General features: G+C 40.0%; 1 long non-coding RNA gene across 1 annotated transcript; it reads right to left on the reverse strand.

Moving 5' to 3' along the window:
• Nucleotides 1-16,236: 16,236 nt before the first annotated feature.
• On the reverse strand, nt 16,237-16,910 carry LOC129348991 (uncharacterized). The gene is made up of 2 exons (XR_008601773.1): nt 16,777-16,910; nt 16,237-16,705 (listed from the first exon to the last, which is right to left on the reverse strand). It is a non-coding gene; the product is annotated as an uncharacterized LOC129348991 (long non-coding RNA).
• Nucleotides 16,911-24,719: the final 7,809 nt, after the last annotated feature.

Consider the following 24,719-nt stretch of genomic DNA (forward strand, 5'->3'; position numbering starts at 1 on the left):
AAATGAAGAACAGCTTCTGTATGTCATGGCTGTCCTAGATCAGGAATTCTGTTTGTCTCTCTCTGACTGCTCTCTGGATTCCTCCCACAGTCCAAATTGCTCTTTTCCATCTTCATAGCCATCTTTGATATGTTTGAGGTTGCCTCCCTCCTGGGAAGTTACAAGAGCAAAATTTGACTACAGATGCCAATATGAAAGTCACCTCTTTTTTGAACTTTCCAGGCGATACTTGACATTCCTACCAATTACTCAGGGCTAGAAGTCAAGAGAGAAAAAAAAAACACATTTTGAGAGCCTTAATCCTGTATTCACTTGCATTCTACTTCCGTCATGAGGTCCAAGGCTTGGCTGTGGTCTATCACAAATTAGAGAGTGTGTTGCAGCTGAGTTGAGTCAATCCAAGGTTGTTGGCACCTCATTAAATCTAATCACTGCCGTACACAGGCTCATTAAAAGTTTGTAGGATGGAGAATGAGACAGGAGGAGAACAAGAGAAAGAGACAAATACCATGATGCAGATGCCCTAACCAGCTGTAGTGCACACAGTTTCATAGGGCTCATCCCATTCTAAATGTGTAGCACAGCACAAGGTAAATACTACAGAATAGAGCCCCTCAGCCTGAAAATCAACCCTGATGGCAGCACTCCACCAGTGATTTGGATAGTGGATAGTGTATTAATTCTCTCCCCTTGCCGTGCAAAGCATTAGAATTGCTAATTTGGTCCATTTTTCAGTTCACTACTGAATGGAGCCATAAATATTAATAGATTCAAACTCCCCTCCTGGCTGCTTGTCCTGTGTTCAAAGGATTGCGGGTGATGGTATGATATTGTTAATTAGGTTTGCAGGAATAATGTTAGCACTGAACCTATGGACGGGCTGACATGGTGAGGTGATGACTTTCCTGCCATTCTTAATGCACAACATAGTTGTCTGAATATACTGCACTGTAGCATAGAAAGCACTAACAGGACGTGTAGGTGGGGCTGTCCATCTTCAGAATTTACAACATAATGATTCATTTACTCGTCAATTAAATATTTAACAAGGAAACAAGACATTATTAACAAAATAGTGATGGTGTTTTGTCACGCAAAGATACAGTACAGTGAGTATCAACACGACTTCGAGTACACACTGTTACACACACAGTACAAATGCACCCATTAGAGTAAAATCAATTATTCATCAATTTTTCCACCGTAGCTTTGACCAGAGCAGCAAGGCACCAGCACATACTTGGGTTCTTCCCCACAGAGGTCATTTTGTCACATGTCTTCAACATGTGGCCTTTATTCAATCACCATCAACAACGTGTCCCACAGCACATTGTGTGCCACATGGAATGACATGGTTACTGTAAAATCTATTGTAGTAACAGTTGTACCGCATATTCACATGGCTCAGTAGCAAGGCAGAGATGAAAGAATGCAAAAGCTATTGCTCTTCCTGTTATCCAAAGCTATCAGAGTTTTGGGAAATCAGTGAGACCTAAGAGTCTCTGATCTTAGAAATTTGTGTCAGCTTTTCTACTCCAAAGAACAGGAAAAAAAAAATCTTCAGCTTACTTGATTTGTTATTTGAGAAATATGTACAAGCTCCATCTTAAATAAAAGAGTTTTCTTCATCACCAGAGGAAATGGATTTTGAAGTGTCTTTATCTGTCAGCTACTATACTGAGCCATAGGAGTTGTGGAGGATTCATAATTTTGCTCAAGGACGCCTCAGTGGGGTGACTCTTGCTGCCAAAGGGGCTCAAAGCAGGACTTTCTACAACAGCTAAAGGACAGGCACTCTGCTCACTGCGCCACCTTCATGTTTCAAACTAAGATTCAAGGGCAAAGCAACCAGATGGAAAGTCATCCCAGGCCCAACAGCAAACAGAGGTTGAACATCTGTTGCAGGGATGTTTCCAAGCTCACTCTGGAGCTCAATACAAGTCTCGCCTCACCTTTCCTGCTGTTGTTTCCTCTGACTCAGACTTGGCAAAGAGATACAGATGGGATCGCAAATGCCCTCTGGATACTGCTATTAAATTTCACTTTGAGATAATGCATGCTAAAGTCTCATTAAATCCCAGTCAGAGATAATGCATGGTAAACTCCCATTATGGTTTGATTAGGAGGCACGAGGCCTGCCGTCCTGCTGATTGTGTTTTTAATCAGATCCTTTCTGTTGCAGAGCAAACAAGAGCTGAGAGAAGAAAAAAAAGAAAGAACAAAGCAAAACAAGCTGAGCAGACTAACAATTTCCTTTCGCTGTATCATGTAAGACATAATGAAAGCATATGAGAGTGGATTTTATGTGGAATTGTTTTTCAGTGTTATTTCTGTAGGATTGCAGAAATATATAATTTGTTGGAATGGAAACCAGTGTACAAGCAAATAAAGCCTTTGATTTGTTTAGTGTCTTTTCTTTCCAATGCTCTTAATCTTTCTTTTTTTGTTGTTTTTACACTTGTTCAGGCTTGCAGGTGCATTTTAATAGCGTTGTTTTATATCAAACTAATTGCTCATTCTGACACAATAGTCTGTATTTACACAATATATATTGCAACATACATCATATTCTATGATACAATACAGTGGAATCCTATTTAAACTGATTAGATGGTTAAATATGTAAGACAACTGCCTCCAGTGAGTACATCTATGCCTTTAATCAGCTACACTGATTGTGTCATCATATGCACTGTAAGCCATTTGATGTGTTGGAAACAATGTTCTGCAGTAAGGTCACACAACTTTTGTGCAAAACATATGTGAATAGAAAGATTGGGGTACTTTTACCAGCACCAGTGAGAAATGCAAAATTCTTAACTTCCAAATGAATCAGAAAACGAGAGGTCAATGCAGTGACAAAGATGTACAATTGTAGTGTAATAATGCCAGAAATGTTGCCCTGTATGAATTCTTTAGAATTTTGAGCGTACTAACACCTCCATCTCTGTCCCATCAGTAAGCGTGTCAAGTGCTAACCTCCGTGTTGCCAGCACTTATGGAAACGATGTGCAGTTTGTGTAGAGTTTTGCATAATAGCCGCAGTGTTTTTCCAACCAGATGGTACAGGGCTTTTTAAAGTATTATGTAGAGAACCAGAGAGGAGTCAGCAGCTGTCTCTGTGTTTCCTGCTTGTTCAGAGAGTGTGATTTATCATTGCCTCTACCAGTGTTACTGGAGGACATCCTGTTCAGTGAAGGCAAATCAGGTTTATTTAAAATGCCATTTATCCCATTCAGTGTTCAACTAAATCTTGTTACAGTACCAAAGTAAATATTTGCTGTACTCCCTTACTTCATAAAAAATGTTGTTCTAACTTTAAGTATTTTTCGTGTCAGGTGTCAGATTTTGCTACATTTCAAATTGAGTTGCATATGTCAGTAAAATTGTTAGTCTAAAATGGTAATGGCAAAAGACAGACAGACAGACAGACAGATAGACAGATAGACAGATAGACAGATAGACAGATAGACAGATAGATAGATAGATACTTTATTAATCCCGAGGGAAATTCAAGAAAGACTTAACATAAAAGCTGCATTGCTGTTCCAATTAAACATACTCACCAATCCTACAGTAAAATGTCTACACTGAACCTGAACTGCGCTAAAGTGACTGTATAATCCTATCAAAATAAGAAAGTTATAAGCACTTCTGACACATAGGTTTTATGTCTGGATTGGAAACTCACAAGTGGGCAGCTTACTTGAGAGTAGTTGAGAGCTGGTGCCAAAGAAGGGGGCTGGGTAAAAAGGCCTCTATTTCTGGAAGATTTTCTTAATTCTTAGAAATGATGATGCCTCTCTGCTGGGTTTTTAAGGTTTGTAATGTGATATTGTGTCCTTTCATATATGGGGAATAGTGCTGGGAGGCTAAAACGGAAGGAATATGGTCAAATGTATGAGCCATCAGAATTCATGATGTGCTATCTAAACCTATTTTTTAATAAATGTTGGGGAATATTAAGCCTAGGGGAAAATCCATTACAGTACAGTCTGAGACTTAAGTGTGCTAAATTCTCTGAGGGAAAGCCTGTTCACACCACTGTGTCCTGTACGTGTCTGGAGATACTGTGCTTCTCTCTTCAGCTGAGCGAGAGACTGAGGGCTTTGTGATTGGATACTATAAAAATAATTTTCTGCTGATTACAGCAGTTACAGTACGTCTATAGAATATAGATGCAGCTGAGAGAAAGGAAAGGATCTGAGATAACGTGAACTCTCTCATTAGGTCCTATTGCCTAAAAACAAAACAACAAGCATTTTACCTTCTACTCATCTCCACAACAGACGAATGCACATGCACACACAGTTAGTTCAGACAGAAGCAAAGCATAAATTCTCTCAGTGAATCAAAATGTGTCATTTATGACACATGGTGAACTATTATAGAGGTCATTATCATAATAAATATGGTGAAAGCAGGAAACAAAGTCATTAAAAGCAAGCACAGCTGTATATTTTTAGCGAGTTTTACCAGCCACGCTCCTGTTTTCTCTCCACCATTACACATGTCTACTGATGTGTGCGTACAACAGACCACTCTATCTCCACCATCCTCTTAGTGTGAAGCAGCCAATTAGAGGCTGATTGGGGGAAAATGAACAGTACAGGTGGAAGAAACGAGAGGAAATTACAGGAGAGGTTGTTAGGAGAGACACAAGGAGGAGAAAGGAACAGAGGATGGGAGATAAATTAAACAAAAGAACACTAAAGGGGAAAGAGATGCACGATTTTTTCTGAAAAGGGGAAATTAATTGGACAATCTCTAAAGAATTTTGACGGTTCTTTTTTTCTTTGCGACTGCGGTGTTATTACTCAAAGTCAGGCAACGGAGTGAATTATTCTCTGAGAGTGATAATGAATGATGAGGGAGAGTGTGTCCAGTCCTGTCTGAACGGTTTTGTCTACTGGGTGGAATCCTTCCTCCACTCATAGTTACAGAACCCTGGGGAATACAACAGCAGAGCTTCCACATGGTTCAGATTTGAATAACTAATGGGAACCATGATCATTACTACACTCACAGGCGTAAGATAAATGATGATGGGTGTCTCAAAAGTACTGTTGATATATTTTCAGGTGGTGAACAACATTGTGCACCTATTTTTTACAAAAAAAAACTTTAATCATGGATGCTGCGTGATTTTTATTAGTATTTTTAGCCACACTAGTATTATAACATGTCAGTGTTCTGTTAGTTGGCCACTACTTTGATCCAGACTGGAGCATTTCAGTAACCGTTGAATGGATTGGCACATAAAACACCAGCCACAACATTAAAACCGCCTGCTTAATACTGTGTAAATCGCCCTGTGGACACCTCGTGGTGTCCGTTGGGTCCTGTGAGTTGCAGCGTGAGGCCTCCATGGATCATGGTTGTTCTGGTGCATACTTGATTGGATTGGCATCTGGGGAATTTGGATGCCATATCAACACTTTAGACTCTTTGTCATGTTCCTTGAGCCTTTCCTGAGCAGCTTTTACAGTCCTGCTGACAGGAGCCCCTGACGTTCTGGATTGCTGGTGCATTGATCGTCATGCCAATAAACATCAGTAAGAATACCAAGAGCCAAGTTTTCCCCTGCAGAAGACTGTATCAGACATGATCAGCGCCATTCACTTCCTCTGTCATTGGCTTTAATGTTGTGGTTGACTCTTGTCTAGGGATTGCAGACATTCATGCTTCCCCGTCCCTGACCTTTCATATTGTGTTGTAAGTAAAGTCAGCCTGTTTTATATAGTGGATTTTAAGGAATGAGATATAGAATTTAAATTAGAAAGTTGATCCAAAGTTCTTTCCATTTGAGATAAAAGTTTAACATTAATTCTAAAAGAGGTAAAGAGACTGTACTACCATGAGAGTGAGATATGAAATATTTTAACATGAGTTGTTATGAAATTAAGTCCAGACATTTATGTAGCAAGTTAGTGGTCCTTTAACTCATCATCTAGCAACTGCACCTGCAATAAAAGATTATTATTTTTGGCTACTTAGGGACTGCAGAAACCAGTTGTCAGCTTTGCATTAACATGACATCCTTAAGTTGATGTGGCATACTTGTTAAAAAACAGATGCTTATTCACAAATAATCTAAAAAGCATTTATGTGGCATCATCATTGTGGCCACCAGATGTGTCTTAGTACAATTTTCACTCTCTTTTAGCCCTATTAGTTCCTATCAATACCTGGGGGAAATTTATTTCTCTTTAGCTGCTAAATGCTCCACTGTGCTCACTGGGCTGGTCACTCACTTTGGCTGTCTGCTGTTTGCTGCTGAACAGGTAGAGCACAGGTTTTTATTATAGGATTGTTTGCTCAAAATAGCTGCCTGCTGCATCACAGTTCTGTATAATGTTGTATGAGAGTGGTGACAGTAAACCCAAGTTATGGCCAGACAAACAATGAGCTAGAGGCCAAAACTCTGTAAGATTGAACTTAACTACAGATTCAGGAGATAATTCTTCATAGGTTTATCACTACGAGTGTCCCTGTTCACATGGTCACATTTTTCACACCAAAACACTGTGAATAAATATCTATTATATCCACCTTAACCGCGCACAGACAAATATACATGCTAAATGTTACCTCTGCTCCCATTTAGACTGACTGAAATCCAGTCATCCATTAATCAGTTAAAGCCGTACAGTGCAACTGTACAATATAATGATCTCAAAAAGAATATTCTGCCCAGTTTCTTTTCAGGGTAAAGTTTAATGCAACCTGCAGCACAAAGTGTCAGTGTCAGTAGGACCATGGCAGTCTTCCACCTCGTCATCTCACACGATGATCCGCAGAAATGCACACAAACCACCCTAATCTGCTCTGTGTAACCAGTGATGAATATGAATGAGCATATGAATATAGATGAGAAAAAAAGAAATTAATATTGATGAAGGCAGTTTCTCCTCCCTCTGACTGATGGCGGGGGGACAGAGAGTGGAACCAATCAATCATCACAGAGCAATGACATGATCGGCAGACAGGTCCATTGCTCTTTTGGAGTGTGTGTGTAAGTATACATACAGTACATGTCTTTGTATGATGTAAAAGTCACAGAAATCTCAAAACTGCATTTATAAAAGATCACTGTAACTTTGCACTGAATTGGCTGATGGATTCTTCTACTCATTCATTTGAAAATTAGATATAATGAATGTGTTTGCCCTGACAAATGAATGGAATTGCTGCAGAGGGTTTGTTAGGATGATAAATTACATGCAAAACAAGTACATGTATTCTCCTTAATGGTTTCATTGTCATCAAACCGATTGAACCAACTGCAGAGCTTAATGAGGCATGCCAGTCAAATGGTAGATGCATTGATGAAAGTTATTCGGTGAGGTCAGAGTTCAAAATTTCTTATTGATCAAACGATTGCTGTACCCTACAGCACCATAACATTGATAGCGGATACCTGGCACTGATTAGATCTTTTCAGTGCCACACAGCACTCAGTCCTCTCAGCTTTAACTTCACTCCAAAATGAAAAAACCCTCATACAGGTTGAAGCCTCTCAGTGCTTCATTACAAGGCTAATGCAGCGTCTCCTGTACCTACAGCTGTGGGATCATTTACCACCTCTTTACCTTGCGCTTCTCCCCATTTACCCCAGGCCTGCCATTCCAAGTAATGAGACAAGAGCCTCCAATGACTGCATGGATCGCATTGTTCCCCCACCATCTGTGGGATATCGACTGTGCAGCCCTTGATCCCTCCAAGAGAGACATGAGTCTTGGTCAGAGCTGAAGCGTCTGCCTGCACATTATTGCATTAGCACAGAGTCACAGTCAGTTCAAGGGCTCTTTATTACATGACTGAGGTGCAGATTTGCTGCTAGAGGAAGAACATTTTACAGATGCTGACGTGATGCACCACCACCAGGGGATTACAAGACTTTTAATAGCATTACATCCTAAAATTAAGTTAATAAAACAGCAATAAATGGTTTATCAATCAAGAAAGATTTGTTTTACATCCCATGTCCACCTACCAGCACCTAGAAAGCTCATTTGTTTAATCTATACAAGTGTAAAAATGACAATTTACGGTATATTCCTTAAAAAAAAAAAAAAAAAACACACATCTTTTCTTTATTTGTGGTTTCTAAGTTGGTAGGAACTATTTTTTGGCTAGTTAATTTTCCTTGTACTGTATCTAGTCTTAATGCTAAGCTAAGTTAACCTATGGCTACCTAGTTTCACACTGGCCAGATAGATACGATTGTGGTTTCAATCTTCTCATATACTTGTCTGCTGAAAAGTAAATGTGATTTCAAACTTTTCTCTTAAACAAGCCAACTAAACCATTTATTGAAAAAAAAGGTCTTGTGAGAAAATGAGACTGTTTAAGATTTGGAATTACAAGAGCCTCATGAAAATATGTTTTTGATGAGCAGGAGAGCAAGATTTGCCAAATTGCCGGTAAAACCACACTTTAAAAATCATCTTTCTCACTGTAATGCAATAAACTCTCACCGTCATGCTCTGTCTTCTGCTATAATATTGCATAATGGTTGCAGCTGTCTTGTGCAGGGAAAAACACTGTTCATGTGAAAACAGCCTGTAGCATCAGTGTCAAGGGAGGACATACGGAAATGGTCATGAAAGCTTAAAATCACATCTTCTACAAGAGGACGTGAGTATTGTTTCCCCAATAATCAGATGCTGGGAAACGTTTGTTGTGTTCTCGGATCTGACATGGACAACATATGACACAACAGATCACAAACCAGGTCCTGTATGCACACTGTCAAACATGCTCTGCTGCTATCAAACTTTACCGTCCCACAGTCTTTGCTGCTGTCACTCTCTGGCTCTGCTGTGACAAGACCCGTATCAACAGCGGCAGGAATCCCTGTGACAAGCATGATGGTGGAAAATGTGACATGCAACCACGGTGGCAGTGCAGTGTGACAGGTGCAGACAGGACTGTCTACCCTGTGTCATGAGACAGTATGACAGCGCTGTGTGACATCACCCCAGGGGCACAGTTTGTGGAAAAGAGACACTTAAACCACCCATGTCCGTGTTAAAGTCTGTCAAGCACGAGGGCGCAAATGTCCAAAAAATATGAATGAACAGTTAATTAGAAGTCATTGTGCACATAATTGCCGGGTAATTTGTGGCTACCCAAAATAAAATGTTACATGATCATCTCTGGAGGGAACATAATCGGCTTATATGGATGAATCTCTTTTGTACAAACCCCCTCTGAAGGTTTTTAGCTCGCCAGAGGTGGCATTGCCCTGGGGTTGCACATTTGTGTTGGTTTTCCGCTTTACAATACACACTCAGCAGGCAGCAAATGCCCACAATGAGCCTGAGCAATAGAAGTCTCCATCACTGGCACATATTCACTGAGAGCTGCACACAGAATGTCTTAAATGAGATCATGGATTAATTTTTTAATTGGTAAATGGGCTCTAAATTCAGACTAGAGCATAAGCTGATAGAGAAGGATAGATATTTTTAAAGCCAGAAACTGCACTCTCAGGCCCCATAAATCTGAGTTTTTTTCCCCTCTGTCTGCACTGTAGAGTCAATTAGTCAGATGGATGTGGAGTGTTATCTTCACTCTGGCTCATCTCCACTACACAAGCACACAGTCCCTGTAAACTACTGTGGCCCAACAGGCCCAGATTAGATCTGTAATAAAGAAGAACCATGCTGATATTTCTGCCATCACAGCAGCTAAAGGAGAAAAAGCAAAGGTTACCATCATGTGGTGCCATATAATAGTCTCATCTAATCAGATCACTTAGTACCATTCAAAACTGCTGCTTTATTGAATTGGCAATAAAATGCTTCTGTAACCTCTGCACTCACTTTTCCCTCTACGCATCTATTGTACAAAAATATGGTATATATACCTACTGCCTTGACTAGAGAGTTGGGGCAGTAAAGTATCTCAGACACATGCATGTTATCTTATTGTTTTTATCTTTCATCACATGGACCACATGGAGAAGGTGAGAAACTCTGTCTTAAAGGAACACCTCCACAATTTAATATTACACTTTTATAAAGCTGGGGGAGAGATTTTTTAAAGAAAAACTGACAAAAATGTATTTCCTTTACCATTTACTCAGACAGAACCTGTGCTTCTACATGCAAAGTCAATAGAAAGGTGTGATCAAGACTGGATTTACCCAGATGGGCAAAAACTGAGGAGAAGAGGTGCAAATATTTTAACTTGAGAAGCTGAGTATTGAATCAGCTATGTCAATGTACAGAGATGAGAGGAAGAAAGAGAGACTGGAACAAATACCCGAAAGAAAGGGAGATTCAATTAAGTTTATACAATGGTGATGTGTCATTTTTTTTTTTTCAACAATCTTGCAGCTGATGTTTGTACATTTGGCACATTCAGTGTCAGAAGAACCATTAGACATGGATTGGACAAATGACACCTTTAGGCTTCCTGGATTCCTACAATACAACTCTAGATACATCTGGTAAATGCCTCTGCCTTCGCACTAGCTTTTAATACAGGCTTTATTCAAAGTGTCAACCTAATCTGAGGGCAACCCTGATGACATCACCACAACATCATTGGGATTAATTCAACAAAGCTCCTCCAGGCCAACAGAGGACATCATACAACTGATTTAACAGGGTGTGTTGTTTTCCTTATTGCAGGTCAGCTGATGCAAAATAAAATCAATGGAGTTGCAATTAAATACAATAATTTATAAATCTATGAGTGACTGTCAATTATAGTTTTGGACTCATTTTTAGATTTCATTTCTTTTTGAAAATCAGCCTGCTGTATTTTTTAGTAGTTTCACTCTTGTCATATTTCTTCTTACTGGTGGACTTGAGGTAATTACAGTATCTTGGGCTTACACACTGAACATCCCAGAAATGTTGAATAAATGAGTGATAGCAGAATGGCTGCCAGTAAACCGACACAGTCATTAAAAGTGGCTTCAGGCTGCGTTTTCAGAACAAAAAGCTGCATCTAATTCTTATAGATTTATGTCAATGGTTCACTGCCTCCACAGCAGGAGCAACACACCACACATTATGCCAGTGTAGGCAGGTTTTGCCAGACTTTATGATTTAGCTTTCATATTTATTTATGGTATAGTATTTAAGGATTATAGGAACCTATTCATTTGAAAATGTATTTATTGCTGAGATCTTTATTTTGTATGAGATTTCCCTCAACACTCAGCAGCTTGTTCAGGAAAGCCTTGCATCAAGGTCCTTATTATTCCAGTGGAATAAAAATATGACATGCTAAATTCAGCTCTTGCAGGCGTTGCAGCTGTAATGTTTAACAATTTTATACTTTCATTACAAAGCACAGCATGTTGGTGATTCAGATATCCCAGTGGAATTTTGATTTACTTAACACTCTGTTCTTTCTAAGCACCGCGGTCCTCTTCCTTAGTGCAAAAATGGTCTCCTTCAAAATAACAGAGGACAAACAAGGAACAAGTGAACTCAGAGGAGATATAAGGGAAACTGGTGATTTTTAAGACACTGCATTCATCAGCCATGCAGATTACTGACTTACAATCACTATGTTTGCTTTCTATGACTTATGATCCCACCTAATGATCCCAAAGGTTGAGTATACTCAAGAAGACATCCTGCAGGGAGGTCAGAGTTCACTGCCACAATCTTGAACACCGATGACATGGCCTGACATCATTAGTCTGATTCCTTGGCTTTGTCACTGCGCCCCAAACTCCCATCCACCCCTCAGTGTGCAGGACTCCGTGTGGTTGGGACAGATGTTCCCTTCCAGAGACAACCATCCCACCCATCAGAGCCTGGGAACTCATGTGAAAGCTCACCTAGCTTGGGCTCACCCTGGTGTTCACACATACCCAATGCCTTCACTCTGAGAGGTTGGGCGCTCACCCGTGGGACTGTGGGTGGGGGTGGGTTGTTGTGCCTGGTGCACTGCATCTCCCTCCACCCTCTTCCATATCCTATTGATGTCCCAAAGAGCCCAGGTTAGAGGTCAGCCCTTCAGAGGTGGCAGGGTCAAACCTCAGCTCATGAATATGGAAGAACACTGAGCTCAAGGGACCATCTGGTCGGCTCTATTGGAATCTAAACAAAGGGGCCTGCTGAGAGGGTGCCATATTAGTGTAATTACTGTGAACTTCCCAGGCCTCGAGAACAGAGTCAGTACTTGTTGGCTCCCTCTTTGCACCCAGCATCTGCAGGTGGATTAGACAAAACTACTACAGGGAACCATAATTTAAACATATAGGGAATTTCCTACTAGTTTAATATTGCTTTTCAGAATACAGCCTCTAATTTCTATGTCGAAGCATCTGTTGTGTTGATAATTTGCGACATTGCAAATCATTCCTGTTCCTTTTGTCAAAAATTTTGATGGGAGGAAATTAACAACATACTGTCAGGATATACCATTTTTACATGCAGTGTTTTGTTATCAGTGTTGGTTGTGTTTAGGGGTTTGAATGGTGGTTGTGATATATTTTGTGAAGGGCTGTTTTGTGGCAAAATACTTAAGACACTGAATATATGATGTCCTCAAGGACTTTTGTTGCATTTTATACCCAATGTTCTCTGTAAGTTCACTCTACTATTAGCTATCTAAAAGACAGCAGTAAAAACAAAAATAAATGTTTAATTCCATTTACACAGAGCACAAATGTAGTAAAGATGTTACAAACAAAAGGCACTTAATTTTGCATACTGTAGCACAGCACATTCAATTTAAAATTAAAACCAGTACTCAGCACAAGACAGTGGATACAGTTTATGGTACAGTCTAATTAGACTGTAATGTTGCCCATACAAGAAAATTCTGTATATTGTTAAGGGGGCAATCTGACACCGTACATGTGACGTGACAGTTTTATATGATACATACAAAAGCAATGACCTTTCTATAGGCTATGAATGTCTAAGAAATGGAGTCAAGCTGACTGTCTGGTGACCTTGATAAGAATCTCATCCTGTTTGTCACACTGAGAGTGGCTTTGTGAGGGTTTTCACCGGAGGCGAATCCAGGGTCAGCCTCTTGCTGTCATTCTGCTCTCCTTTCTACCTCTTTCCCTCATTTACTTCTCCCAAGTGAGTGAAAAAAATACAACGCAGCTTTGTGTGTCATTGGCTGTGCGCATATATGTTATTCTCTGGAGTGTTTTTTTTTCATGTTTGAGTGCAGTGAACAGTGTGTCTATTCTTTTGTCTTGTTCACTGATACAGGTGACCTGGAGTCAATGAAAGCAGGAGCATCAGTCTGAAGATTTCAAAGAGAGATCGAAAGGGTTTGGATACCTTTCACATCTGACGGCGCTGTCTGAAAGCTTTGTGATCATAGAAATACAAATACTGGACCACTAGAGCCAAGGCAACATCGGAGTAGTTGTGTATACATATAAAACATAGGTGCTGGGTTTGGTAAGACTCAAATTTATGTAATCAAAATCAGATCATTGGTGAGTTACACAAATTCCTATTACAATATTTTTTAAACTCTCTTGTAAATTGTACATTTTGCCAGAGGGGCTCTGTTGGTTGACCTTTCTCTTGAAAAGACCCCAAAGGTGTTCTGTTGGATTCAAGTCAAGCGACATACTTGACCAAGTCATGATTTTCAGTTTGCTCTTCCTCATAAAGCTCTTGTATGATTTTTGCAGTGTGCTTTGGATCATTATCATGCTCTTGTGGACTGAGAGTCATCTTGTCAGCCAGTATTTTCATATATCCACAGGCATTCATGATGCCATCTATAAATGCCATCTCTCCAACACCTCCAGGACTATGCATTCACTGTGGTTGTCCTGGCAAGATTCATGCCAACCATGCTGGCTGCCATCTGTGCCAAACAAATTTATCTTGGTCTCAGCAGATTATATAATGTGCTCCCAATATTCATCAGGCTTCTTTTTATGGGGTTTAGCAAAATTTCTTCTTGCAGTTTTGTGCCAAAACACAAGCAAGGTTATTTTTCTTGGAAGCTGTTCATAGAGGTTCACAAAATGAACTGTTCTTCACACTTTGAGCTGTCACAGAAACTTGGATTTCCCTCAATAACTTTTGTGCCAAGTCTGAAGCACTTGGCTGTCGGCTTTTCAGAGCTATATTATACAATTAGCACACTCTCTGTCGAATCATTTTGGGAGGATGGCTTCTATGCTGTGGTTCAAGGCCTAAAATTCTAATAAAGGTGTGGCTGTTTTGAGTGACATGTGGGTGCCTTTCTATGACAGTTCATGTCCCAGAAATATGTTTACATGTCCTGCCTCAGCGTCACTCAGGCTCCACCTCTTTGCTCAATTTTGAATAAATCAGGAGATATGTGGAGTCAGAAACTGCCAAGATGGCAATGAACAGAGACACCATATTAAGCTTCAAAAACACTGTTTAGGAACCCTCATGGAGGATTTGTGCATCTTTATATGCAGTCAATGGGGAGGACACATGTATCTTTTTTTTTACATATAGGTGAAATTCTGCACCTTGAAATTATTTCTAGTTGTTTAGAAGCACAAACTCAAGACTGTACTTTGTAAATATATAATTTACATAAGGGTGTATCAACACGAGGTGAAAGCAAAAGGCCTTTATGATCAGAGAGGGTGAGCCTACAGCTTGCCTGTCAGGCTGAGTGGCACTAAAAGACTCAGAGCATGAATAAATCACCACAGTTTGACCCATTTAAATACCAAATGGAACCATACTCTCCACTGGGAAACTACAGGCGTGCTTCAACACACAGCCTCATTTCCATGATGGAAGCAAGAAGCCACTGGTAGACAGTGGGACTGCGGGAATCACACAGAGATCTTAAAAATACTTCTGGCATGAAAGTACTGCCTTTGGCTCAGGGTCAAATTAACAAATATGACCCAAATGTAGCCTGAGGTGGATGATAGCACAGTAATCCAATGATACTGTAACCCTGATTTGAACTCAACATTTCTCAGCTGAAGTGGCTGAAGGAAAATTCTCAGTCATGATTATCTTCTTACAGCTGCCCCACAGCATAACCCTCCACCATCCATCTCTAATTGGTCATGGAGTTGCTCAGCAGCAAAGTCATCATAGCTGGCTAATGGATGCCTCTGTTCACTTAACTCCCCCGTGCTTTAACAATTCTCGTAATGTAAGCCAAGTAGAGCACATTAAATTTCGGAAAAAAAAAAAACCATTAATTTTTCAGTTAACTGTGTGGGCCTAGATTCAGCTTTTTTTTTTCAATGATGTAATTTTCTATTCCCTTCGCAGGAACAAAGATTTTAAAAGCTAACCTTTGGCCATGCTGGGCTTATTCATTCATAAGACTCCAATCACACAGTTAAATTACTAATGAGATGCCCGTGGTTTGACCATGGTAGGTGTGCAGATGTGGTTTCACTGAGCTGGTTTCAAGCTGCCACCGCCACTACCGCCATCTGTACAACTGTCCCAAAGTGTGTGTCACTTCTTGTCTGTGGAGCTTATTAATATTTAAATTCCATGTTTGTCTGGATGTGCATAGTGACAAGAACCACAGCAGTGGGAAGGAGGGAAGGATATGGGTAACAGGGCTGCGATAAGCAGGGTGGAGGATCAGACAGGAGGTCATCACTGATATAAACCTGTGAATGCTTGATCTTTCTGTTTGTCTGTTGTTCTTTGTCTAGAGAACAATGAACTCTGTCACAGTGTCACATTTGAAAAGGCCATTTATTTGACTGTTGAACATAAACCCAAACAAGTACAGTGATTCCTGCTGAAGAAATATTACATCCTGTGAATGATGATTTACGGGAATCGCACAGCGATTGGTCTGAGATGATATCTGACAACATGTACACATTGGCAGAAAATCACTTTCACTGGAGTGGACTTAGACTGCAGGATGCCACAAAAAAAAGGAAAGGAAAGAAATAAAGACTGCAGCAGTAGTGATAGACAACATGGTGACAGAACCAGGAAACTCACATTTACAAATGCTTGTTGTGACACTGCGACAACTGACACAATACAGGATAAAGGATGGCTGAATGAAAAAGAAAAGCAGCCTCACATTAGCCAGTGCTACTTAAACAGAAATCTGTTCTGCTGAGTGTAGGAAATTGAATGTATGTGTAACCAAGTTAGGACTGGTGAAGGTCTTCTGGTTTCTTTCAACATGGAACCGACAACACCACCTAGGGACTTTCACCCTAAGAATGTTAACAATCCTGCCTCTCAACAGAGGGTTTCCCCTACTAAACACAGGTACGTGCACAAATGAATACAGAGGCGTGTATAGAAAAACATAAATACAATTTTTATTCTGGTACAAAAATATATTCAGCACACGCACACGCACACACGTTACTATAAATGCAGTTATTAAAACTGACAGTCACACAGGCCCTACGCAGCTATGGAGGGGAGAAACCTGATTACTGAGCCAGAGAACACAACCACGACAACCTAAAGATAAACACACATGGGGAGAAACGAAACTAAACTCGAACCAAGCAAACTAATACAGAACTAGGCAAAACAACTACAAACTAAAAGAAAGAAACAACAAAATAAACAAACAAAAAGACAAGGCAACAGAGGCAAAACGGTAATGAAACAAAGAAATGTTTAAAAACAATCAAGCAACAGAACGATAACAATTAGCATAAACAAACATTTTGTTTACCTCGGATGTCCGACCCTGACGCCGCCGATAAGCAGAGACACCGTCAGCAGACTCTGCACTGCAGCCACAGAACACTGGTCTTAAAAGAAGAAACAATATTAATACAAAATCTAAAGCTTACCAGTGTTTCACGTGCTGCACAGCGCGTACCTGTCCAGGAGTGTTCAGGAGTATAGTGGAGCTACGTCCGTCAATCAATTTGAACCCCCTGCTGCAACGGCCAAACCAATCATTAGTTCCCCCACAGCTGTATGGCGTGATGGCTAATCAGCCGGTCACATCTGCAAAACAGGGCCTTACGGAGAATACAATATTTTTGCAGAAAATGCTTCAAATTTCTTGTGATCCGTATAAACAGATGTGTTGGTCCAGGCCAGTAAAAATATACTGCATGTGTATTACACAGAAATGAGACATGACGTGACACTTGCATTAATTGCTCATTATCCATTTTAAAAGGCAGATCTCCAACAGTATCTCTTGGCTGCTTGTGAACACAGCTGCAGCTGCTCTGCCTGACTGTGATGGTGAAGCTGTGGCTGGATAAATGCTTATTGTTCAGATTTCAGCTGCTGCTATGGCTCAATCTGTGATACTATAGTTGTGTCCAGCTGTTACTATTGGAACCTGCAGTGCTTTTCTGATTGTGAGTTAGTTTAGGAGGACATTTGCATTCCTCACAACACTTTTGCAAGGGAATGCTAAAGGTATTGTGAGGCAGTGCAGAAGTTTTGCAAGGGAACATGAAAGTATTTTGAGCTACCACAAAAGTTATTGCAAAGTAACACAAAGGAGTTGCAAGGGAAGGCCAGAGAAGAGGGAGGTAACACAAGAGCAGTCTCCAAAAAAAATATCACTGTGAACTTTGGAGTGCTTCAAGGAAAACGGTACCCTGACCACTAAGTATGTTAACACAAGCAGAGAGATATGTGCAGGGAGATGTCTCTATCTGGGGAAAGGTCACTGGTTTAATATCTTAGATGAAGTAAACAACAAGTAAAATGCTGGAACAGAAGAAGGAGAGAAAGCCTGATATGAAATATGAGGGATATCATTGACTCTTTGGAGGGCAGAATACTTTGAGGAATGGAAGAACATACTTTATCTCTGGAGCCACCCCTCTTATTCTTATGTCATCTTTATAATCTGCAGAGGGCAGTTAAATTCTGTACTTTGCCATATTATTGCCCTCCGCAGTGGAGAGAAGTTCACAGTTAAGAGTTGTTGCAGAGTGCAGCGTGAAAGGTTGCCACTTACTTCAGGAAGCCATTGCAAAACTGAATGCTGAGGTTAAGGCAAGGCTGCATTGTTTGCTTACTTAAAACGATATTTACTAATTATTCAGATGTAACGAGGCTCAGTAGAGTTGCAACGCTGCTTCACTGTGTCCCTTTGAAGAGCACTCTTTATTGATTTACCCTAATGAAGCTCTTTTATAAAATCCCAAATGTATTCCAATTACTGCTCTGAATCCTGCAGCTGCAATTAGTCCCAAAGCTGATGGTGTGTTTTGGGCTGTGCAGGAATCAGCTGCAGAGGTCGATTCCAACACACTGTATCAGCACTGACTAAAAGGACACTGGGATTTGTGTCTTTTTTTTTTTTTTTTTTTTTACAATAAAAATAGATTTTTGGTGTAATCCATTTGTCAGTATTCTGTGTGTATGTACAATACTGGCAACCGAGGGAAGCCTAGTATTCATCAAACAATTAACAGCTGCATTGTGTATCAGTATTTCCATAACAGAACTACTCTATTTGTGAAAGCTGGTAACTCTGTTAAAGTTAAAAGACTCTTTAAGGTGTATTCTCAGGAGTTTTCCTGTCCTTGACAACCTCCACCCACCCACTACCTTCTCTTGAGTACCAGCTCTCTCTCTTTAGAATCAGCATGATTTATAAGGGCTAATAGCCGCCTACTCTTCACGCTCCTTAACTCTCCATCTATTGATATTAGTCAGCCAGGAAATGGAGCTAAATTATCCCATTCACCGAGAGACTTTAACAGTCCATGGGATTTACCCTCTAACTGAGACTTTTGTACACTGTAACATTAGTGCAGGGCATACAAACTGGCTCATCTTAACCCAGTGACATCTACTTATGCACACAGCAATTTAATTATGCATACATTCTCATCATGTTATGGAAATAATTCATTGCAATACGCCCTTTTTCTTGCTACAGACTAATAAGGCACAGCAATATAAATCTGCATGAAAGGCTATCAGCACTCTCAATGCAATATGAAAAAAAGAGGAAAAATGCAGACAAAGAAATACTTCATAGGGGAGCAGACTAGTTAAGGAGGCCATCCACCCCCTATTCTCCCCTCACCCAAATACCCTCAGAGAACAGACTGGTAAACCACTTCATCAGCCCCCAGCACATCAGTCCTGCCATATATGGACAGAACAGGGTGGGGAATAGGAGAAAGAAAATTCCATCACTCCCCTCACTTCTCTTCCAAATGCAAATCCTCTTCCCACTCATTCTAATCACTTCTGTATGTATGTTTTTATTCACCTTGCTTCTTCCCAAGTGGTGCAATCCTGCCTGTCATTTTTTCCAAATTCTTGTGCTCACTGGGCATTTTATTTGGTAAAAAAAATAAATAAATAAATAAACCACTGGCAGGCTGTAGGGATGAAGTGCTTTGTACTGTATCTTTGACAATATCTCATCCTCCTGACAGGAAAAGTGCAGTGTTTCTTTGAAAATCTGAGATATTTTCAAGCTGAAGCACCCAGAACAGCAGAACAAAAAGGTGGAGTGTTTTGAAGAAGAAAAGGTGCTGGGTAAAGCGCTTTTATAGAGACAGCTGCTTCAGCTCTCTCTACTCTGTGTCTATTGAAAATGCCTGAAAAAGGCGCCAGTACTCTAAAAGAAACCTAGTGGGCACAAGGCCTAACATTTTCTTTAGGATTATTTCCTCCCCCCATACTTGTGCCCTTAGACACACACACATTAGCGGCAGGACGACAATCTCTGCCATCAGCATCAGTGAAAAGACAAATTCTGACTTCAAGTCTCAGACAGAGCGTGTAGCTAACAAAGAGCAGTTGTCTTTGTTCAGCTGGTGCAGGAGAGGGAGGGGTGAACAAGGAGGGATAAGGATGGAGGATGGGGAGAGACAGATTTTCTTTTACCCGTATGAACACAAAAAGAGCTGAAAAGCAAAATTTCCTCCTCTAATCATAGACATATACACACGTTCACAAATCTACTTCCTAAGACCCAGCATCCTGAGCTGCATCTTATTCAATAGGATTTTGCTTACTCACATGACTCTGCTTACTTATGCTTACATACTAAACACAAGTGTATAATATTAATAATAATAATAATAATAATAATAATAATAATAATAATAATAATAATAACAATAATAACAATAATAATAATAATAATAATAATAATAATAATAATAATAGTAAGAAGAAGAAGAAGAAGAAGAAGAAAAGCAATCAGAGAATGCAGTACTCCGCCAAGACTATTCATTCCCCCTTATGGCATTGTCAGAAATGCAGCATTTGTTTATTAGTTATTGATGATCAGAAATCACTGCACTATGGAATGTTGCCATTTAATATAGATGTACCCACAAACAAAATGACTTTTCACTGAGCACAGGCGTGTGTTATGCATGTGTACATTATGCACGGATACCGAATTGCATGACCTAAATATGTAGCTGGCGGCGGGAATTGATGGGACAATTTAATCAATTGTTCCTTGTATGATTTCCGACTGATAAGTCCCAACAGTCGATTTGTAGTAGGATCGCAATCATGTGATCATCAGCAGGCAGCTGATGTAGTGTTCACTTCGTCGAGCACATCATAGTTACAGTGACATAATGCAGCTATCTTGCAATGATACAGAAATCTTTAAGAAATCCGTGGATCCAGATTATAAGCTGCATCACCGCATAAATTTAATGAGGTGGTCCTTGTGTTATTTCTGACCTTCCCTGAAAATTTCATCCAAATCCGTTACTCTGTTTTTGAGTAATGAGTAAGTAATTGACGGATGGACAAATGTACGCCAATCGTCACATAACTCCGCTGTGTTCCTTGTCGGAGTAGAAATAATGCAATATACTGTACATATAATTGTGTTCTGTTCTAAAAAGATGACTTTGCTGCTAGCAAATATTTTTAAGAGTCTAGCCCTGTGAGCCTGAGCTGTAGCTTATTTTTGCACTGCAGAGCTTTGAGTGAAACATTAACTCTAGCATGCTAATATGCTCATAATGACAGTGATGTCATGTTGATGTTTAGCAGATATAAAATTTGTTAGTCATCCAGTTTTGCATTTTACCTTGGTAATTAGCAAAAAAAGTGCTAAACTACAGCTGGTGGGGCAGACATGCTTTCTGTAGGTATTGGTGCTGACTGAGGAAATGTGAGGGCTAAAGCCACGAGGCATCATCCCCTCATACCACAAACGTTGGTACAAAATTTCACAGCCCACAATTTAATAGGAGATATCTGATTATGCACCAAACGTTGACAGTGCCCTCCCTCCGCACCCATGCCGACTAAAAATTGAGCAAGGAGAAATTGAATTTGTGACTTTCTGAAAATATCTGACGTCACCACATGTGCAGCTCCTCAGTATAAACTTGAAAGCCATGCTGTATTGTTTTGACCATCAGAAAACTCACAAAGCAAAATAAATGTATTTAATTATAAACTAATGATGTTTACATCTTTGTCTGCTTCAGTCTCTGGAGACCAAATGCAGCATGTATGGTTCCATGATCTCAACATACTGATGATAATTACTTAATGATGAGACACAGATGGTAAAGACATCTTTAATTCTGCCTTACAATTTTACTTCAGAATAGATTGCATGGAAAACAGTTGAATTAATTCAAGAATAATTTAACTTGATGGCATTTCCCTCTCATGTGTCCCCAGCTGTGTCTGAAATGTGAAGTTTCAAAAAACGAACTCCATTAGTCGAGTTGAGGCAGCCAAGCCATTTTCTTCTCCTCCTTTGCAAAACATCAGTGATGTAAAAATCTGCTGATGCCACATGTCCATTAAATATTAATGTTCTGTTTTTTTGTAGGAATTAACTGACAGGAAGAAAAAAATAACTTGGCCGGTTAATGTTCTTGTTTGTCTGAGAGGAAATATAAGGAGGATGGATAAATAAAACCGATTAACAGGACGCTATTATTCTACTATTCTATGCTATCACAAGGCAGCACACCCAAGAGCAATTACCTTTATTAATTTATTTGTACATAAGGCAAATGAGGCTGCACAGTGTCGTAGTGGTTAGCACTTTGATGGTTAGCAGCAAGAAGGTCCCTGGTTCGCGTCCCGGCTTTCCCGGGATCTTTCTGCATGGAGTTTGCATGTTCTCCCTGTGCATGCGTGGGTTTTCTCCAGGTACTCTGGCTTCCCCCAACAGTCCAAAAATATGCTGAGGTTAATTGATTATTCTAAATTGCCCGTAGGTGTGAATGTGAGTGTGATTGTGAGTCTGTATATGTAGCCCTGCGACAGACTGGTGATCTGTCCAGGGTGTCCCCTGCCTTCACCCCAAGTCAGCAGGGATAGACTCCAGCACCCCGCACGACCCTAATGAGGATTAAGCAGTATATGGATAATGGACGGATGGATAAAGCAAATGAGTACAAACAGTTGTTCACATTGATGTCACACACACACACACACACACACACACACACACACACACAAATGCTTCAGAAATTATTTCAATTTTTGACTGGGCCAAAACAAATCAAGCAAGGCCTGTGTTTGACAAACCCAAATGAAAGTCAATCCCCAAGAGCTTCTGCTAAATTGCTTTGCTCAGGAGCAATTAGAAAGGGATCTGTTGACTCTGTTGTTAAGTGGGTCTGATTGGTTGCAGAGTAGAAGGCTCTAATGTGGACACTAATGCAAAGTGACATGTGTAACACGAGTCAGGACCTCATCACCTCTGTGGCTATTAAGACAGATTCCCATGAGACATTTCACACTCACATTCACCTTAAGTCTTGGCAGAGCAACTGGACATAGACAATCAATGCCAACAAGAGCTGAAGAGCACTGCCCTACATTTCAAAACAGAATGGCTAACAAATGATGCAGTGTCAACACAGCATCACTAACTTACACTAACTCAAGGTTAATTCATGCTTTTTACATCTGCATCTGCAAGGACACGCGTGACATAAATTTCGTCATCCACCCAAAATACCAAGCATCCACCTTTATAAACATTGACGTGCAGTCTGATATTTGTGCAAATACACTGCACATGTGTCAGAGAAAAAATAGAGCTCAAAACTAATGCTTGTCTTGAGTGAGAGACTGTATTAGGAGTTTCTCCATCATCCACACCTTTAAAATTCATCATTAAAGGAGTTGTAGTGAAAGTAGCTGCTACCAGACGTTGGAGTTGCTTTAATTTGGACATGCTTTCCATTTGCAGAAAACCCAAATCCAGTGAAAAGTTAGAAAGTCTCTAGAAATCATGTTTATCCACCGTGCTCTGCAGACATCAGAAATAGACAGCCCAATAGCCCAATCTGTAACTAGCAGCAATATCCTGGACAAAGTTGCATGCAGCCTTTCAGAAGCATCTAAAGGAGTCCCGTGTGTTTTTCTGTGTTTGATATGAGGGGCAATGCTACCGTCTGACTGATGTGTACCCATGACAGTATGAGTAACACTGCATCCACATCCACTTTCAAAGTTCGTGCTGCACATCTAAACACAGAAAGCACAAATTGGTCGTTATACTATTCCAGAGAAGTCATTCACATATACATAAGGCTGGTACAGGGACAGACTTTCTCATATCACTTCCCTCTAACACAGAATAAAACTGGCCCATTCACTGTGTTAATTACTCCACCAAGGAACGTTATGTGACGATCGGCGTACGTTTGTCTGTGAATCTGTTTGTCTCTCTGTGTGAAACATTACTCAAAAACGGACTAACGGATTTGGATGAAATTTTCAGGGGATTTCAGAAATGACACAAGGACCACCTCGTTAAATTTTCACAGTGATGCGGCTTATAATCTGGATTCATGGCTTTGTAAGCTTGTAATCGTTCTCTTTCACCTTTACGTGAAATTTTGGACTTTTCGTCTTCGTCATGTCAAGAAACCACTTCTTAGATAAACACTTCCTGTGCCGCTGGAATGGTGACAAAATAAAAGCCAGTAACATTAAAAATGCACCTTCAAAATAAAAGTATGGAGGGAACGGTTATTTTAACACCAGCAAAACAAAGTCTTGCCAAAAGTGATGAACTGATCAACAGACCTTTATAAGAGTAATTTACACACAATACGGTATCCATACATAACATGCACATGCATAACACATGCCTGTGCTCAGCACAAGGTCATTTTTTATTAAAGATTTCATCCATTGGAAATGATACATCAACTGAGTGCTTCTCTAGTTAGATATAGTTTACATTTAATGCAGGTGAATATAAATGCATTTTTCTGAGAAGATCAGTTTTTTCAAGTGAAACACATTTCCAGTACATTCTGTTACTTTTGCCTTGTAGGAGAACTCAAGGACTTGTGTGAGATGGATGTGGTCACACTTATATCACACCAATTCATCGTCTTACCAGGAGATCAATAAGAAGATTGATACTCCTCTCAAATCTGTCCCTTAGCTTAACTTTGCATAAAGAGTTGAAAGTTGAAAACATCTTGTCTGGCTATGTCCAAAAGTGGAAGAATATTCACCTAAGAGTACTTCTAAGGCTCACTAATCAACATGCTCTATCTTGTTTTACTTAAATTTTAAAAAAAAAATATTATGAAAGATAATCAGTTGTGACATTGATATGCAGTCACTTTCTGTGGTCTCTGCTGGTTGTCCGGCTACTTGACTTTGATCACAAGTCCACCATGTACTCCCGAAAATTCACATTTTGTCATTAAGCAGACAAATATAGTTTGGTAATATAGTGACCTTTAGGTGTGCCAGAAGGTAGATTTTTTTATCTTTGGACAAAGTCATTCTAGCAATTTCTCACTGTTTCGTGTCATTACACTTTTTACCTAATATAAAGTCTACTGACTATAGCTTCATTGT

The sequence above is a fragment of the Amphiprion ocellaris genome, chromosome 5, assembly GCF_022539595.1.
Source record: "Amphiprion ocellaris isolate individual 3 ecotype Okinawa chromosome 5, ASM2253959v1, whole genome shotgun sequence".
In the NCBI taxonomy this organism is placed as follows: Eukaryota; Metazoa; Chordata; class Actinopteri; family Pomacentridae; genus Amphiprion; species Amphiprion ocellaris.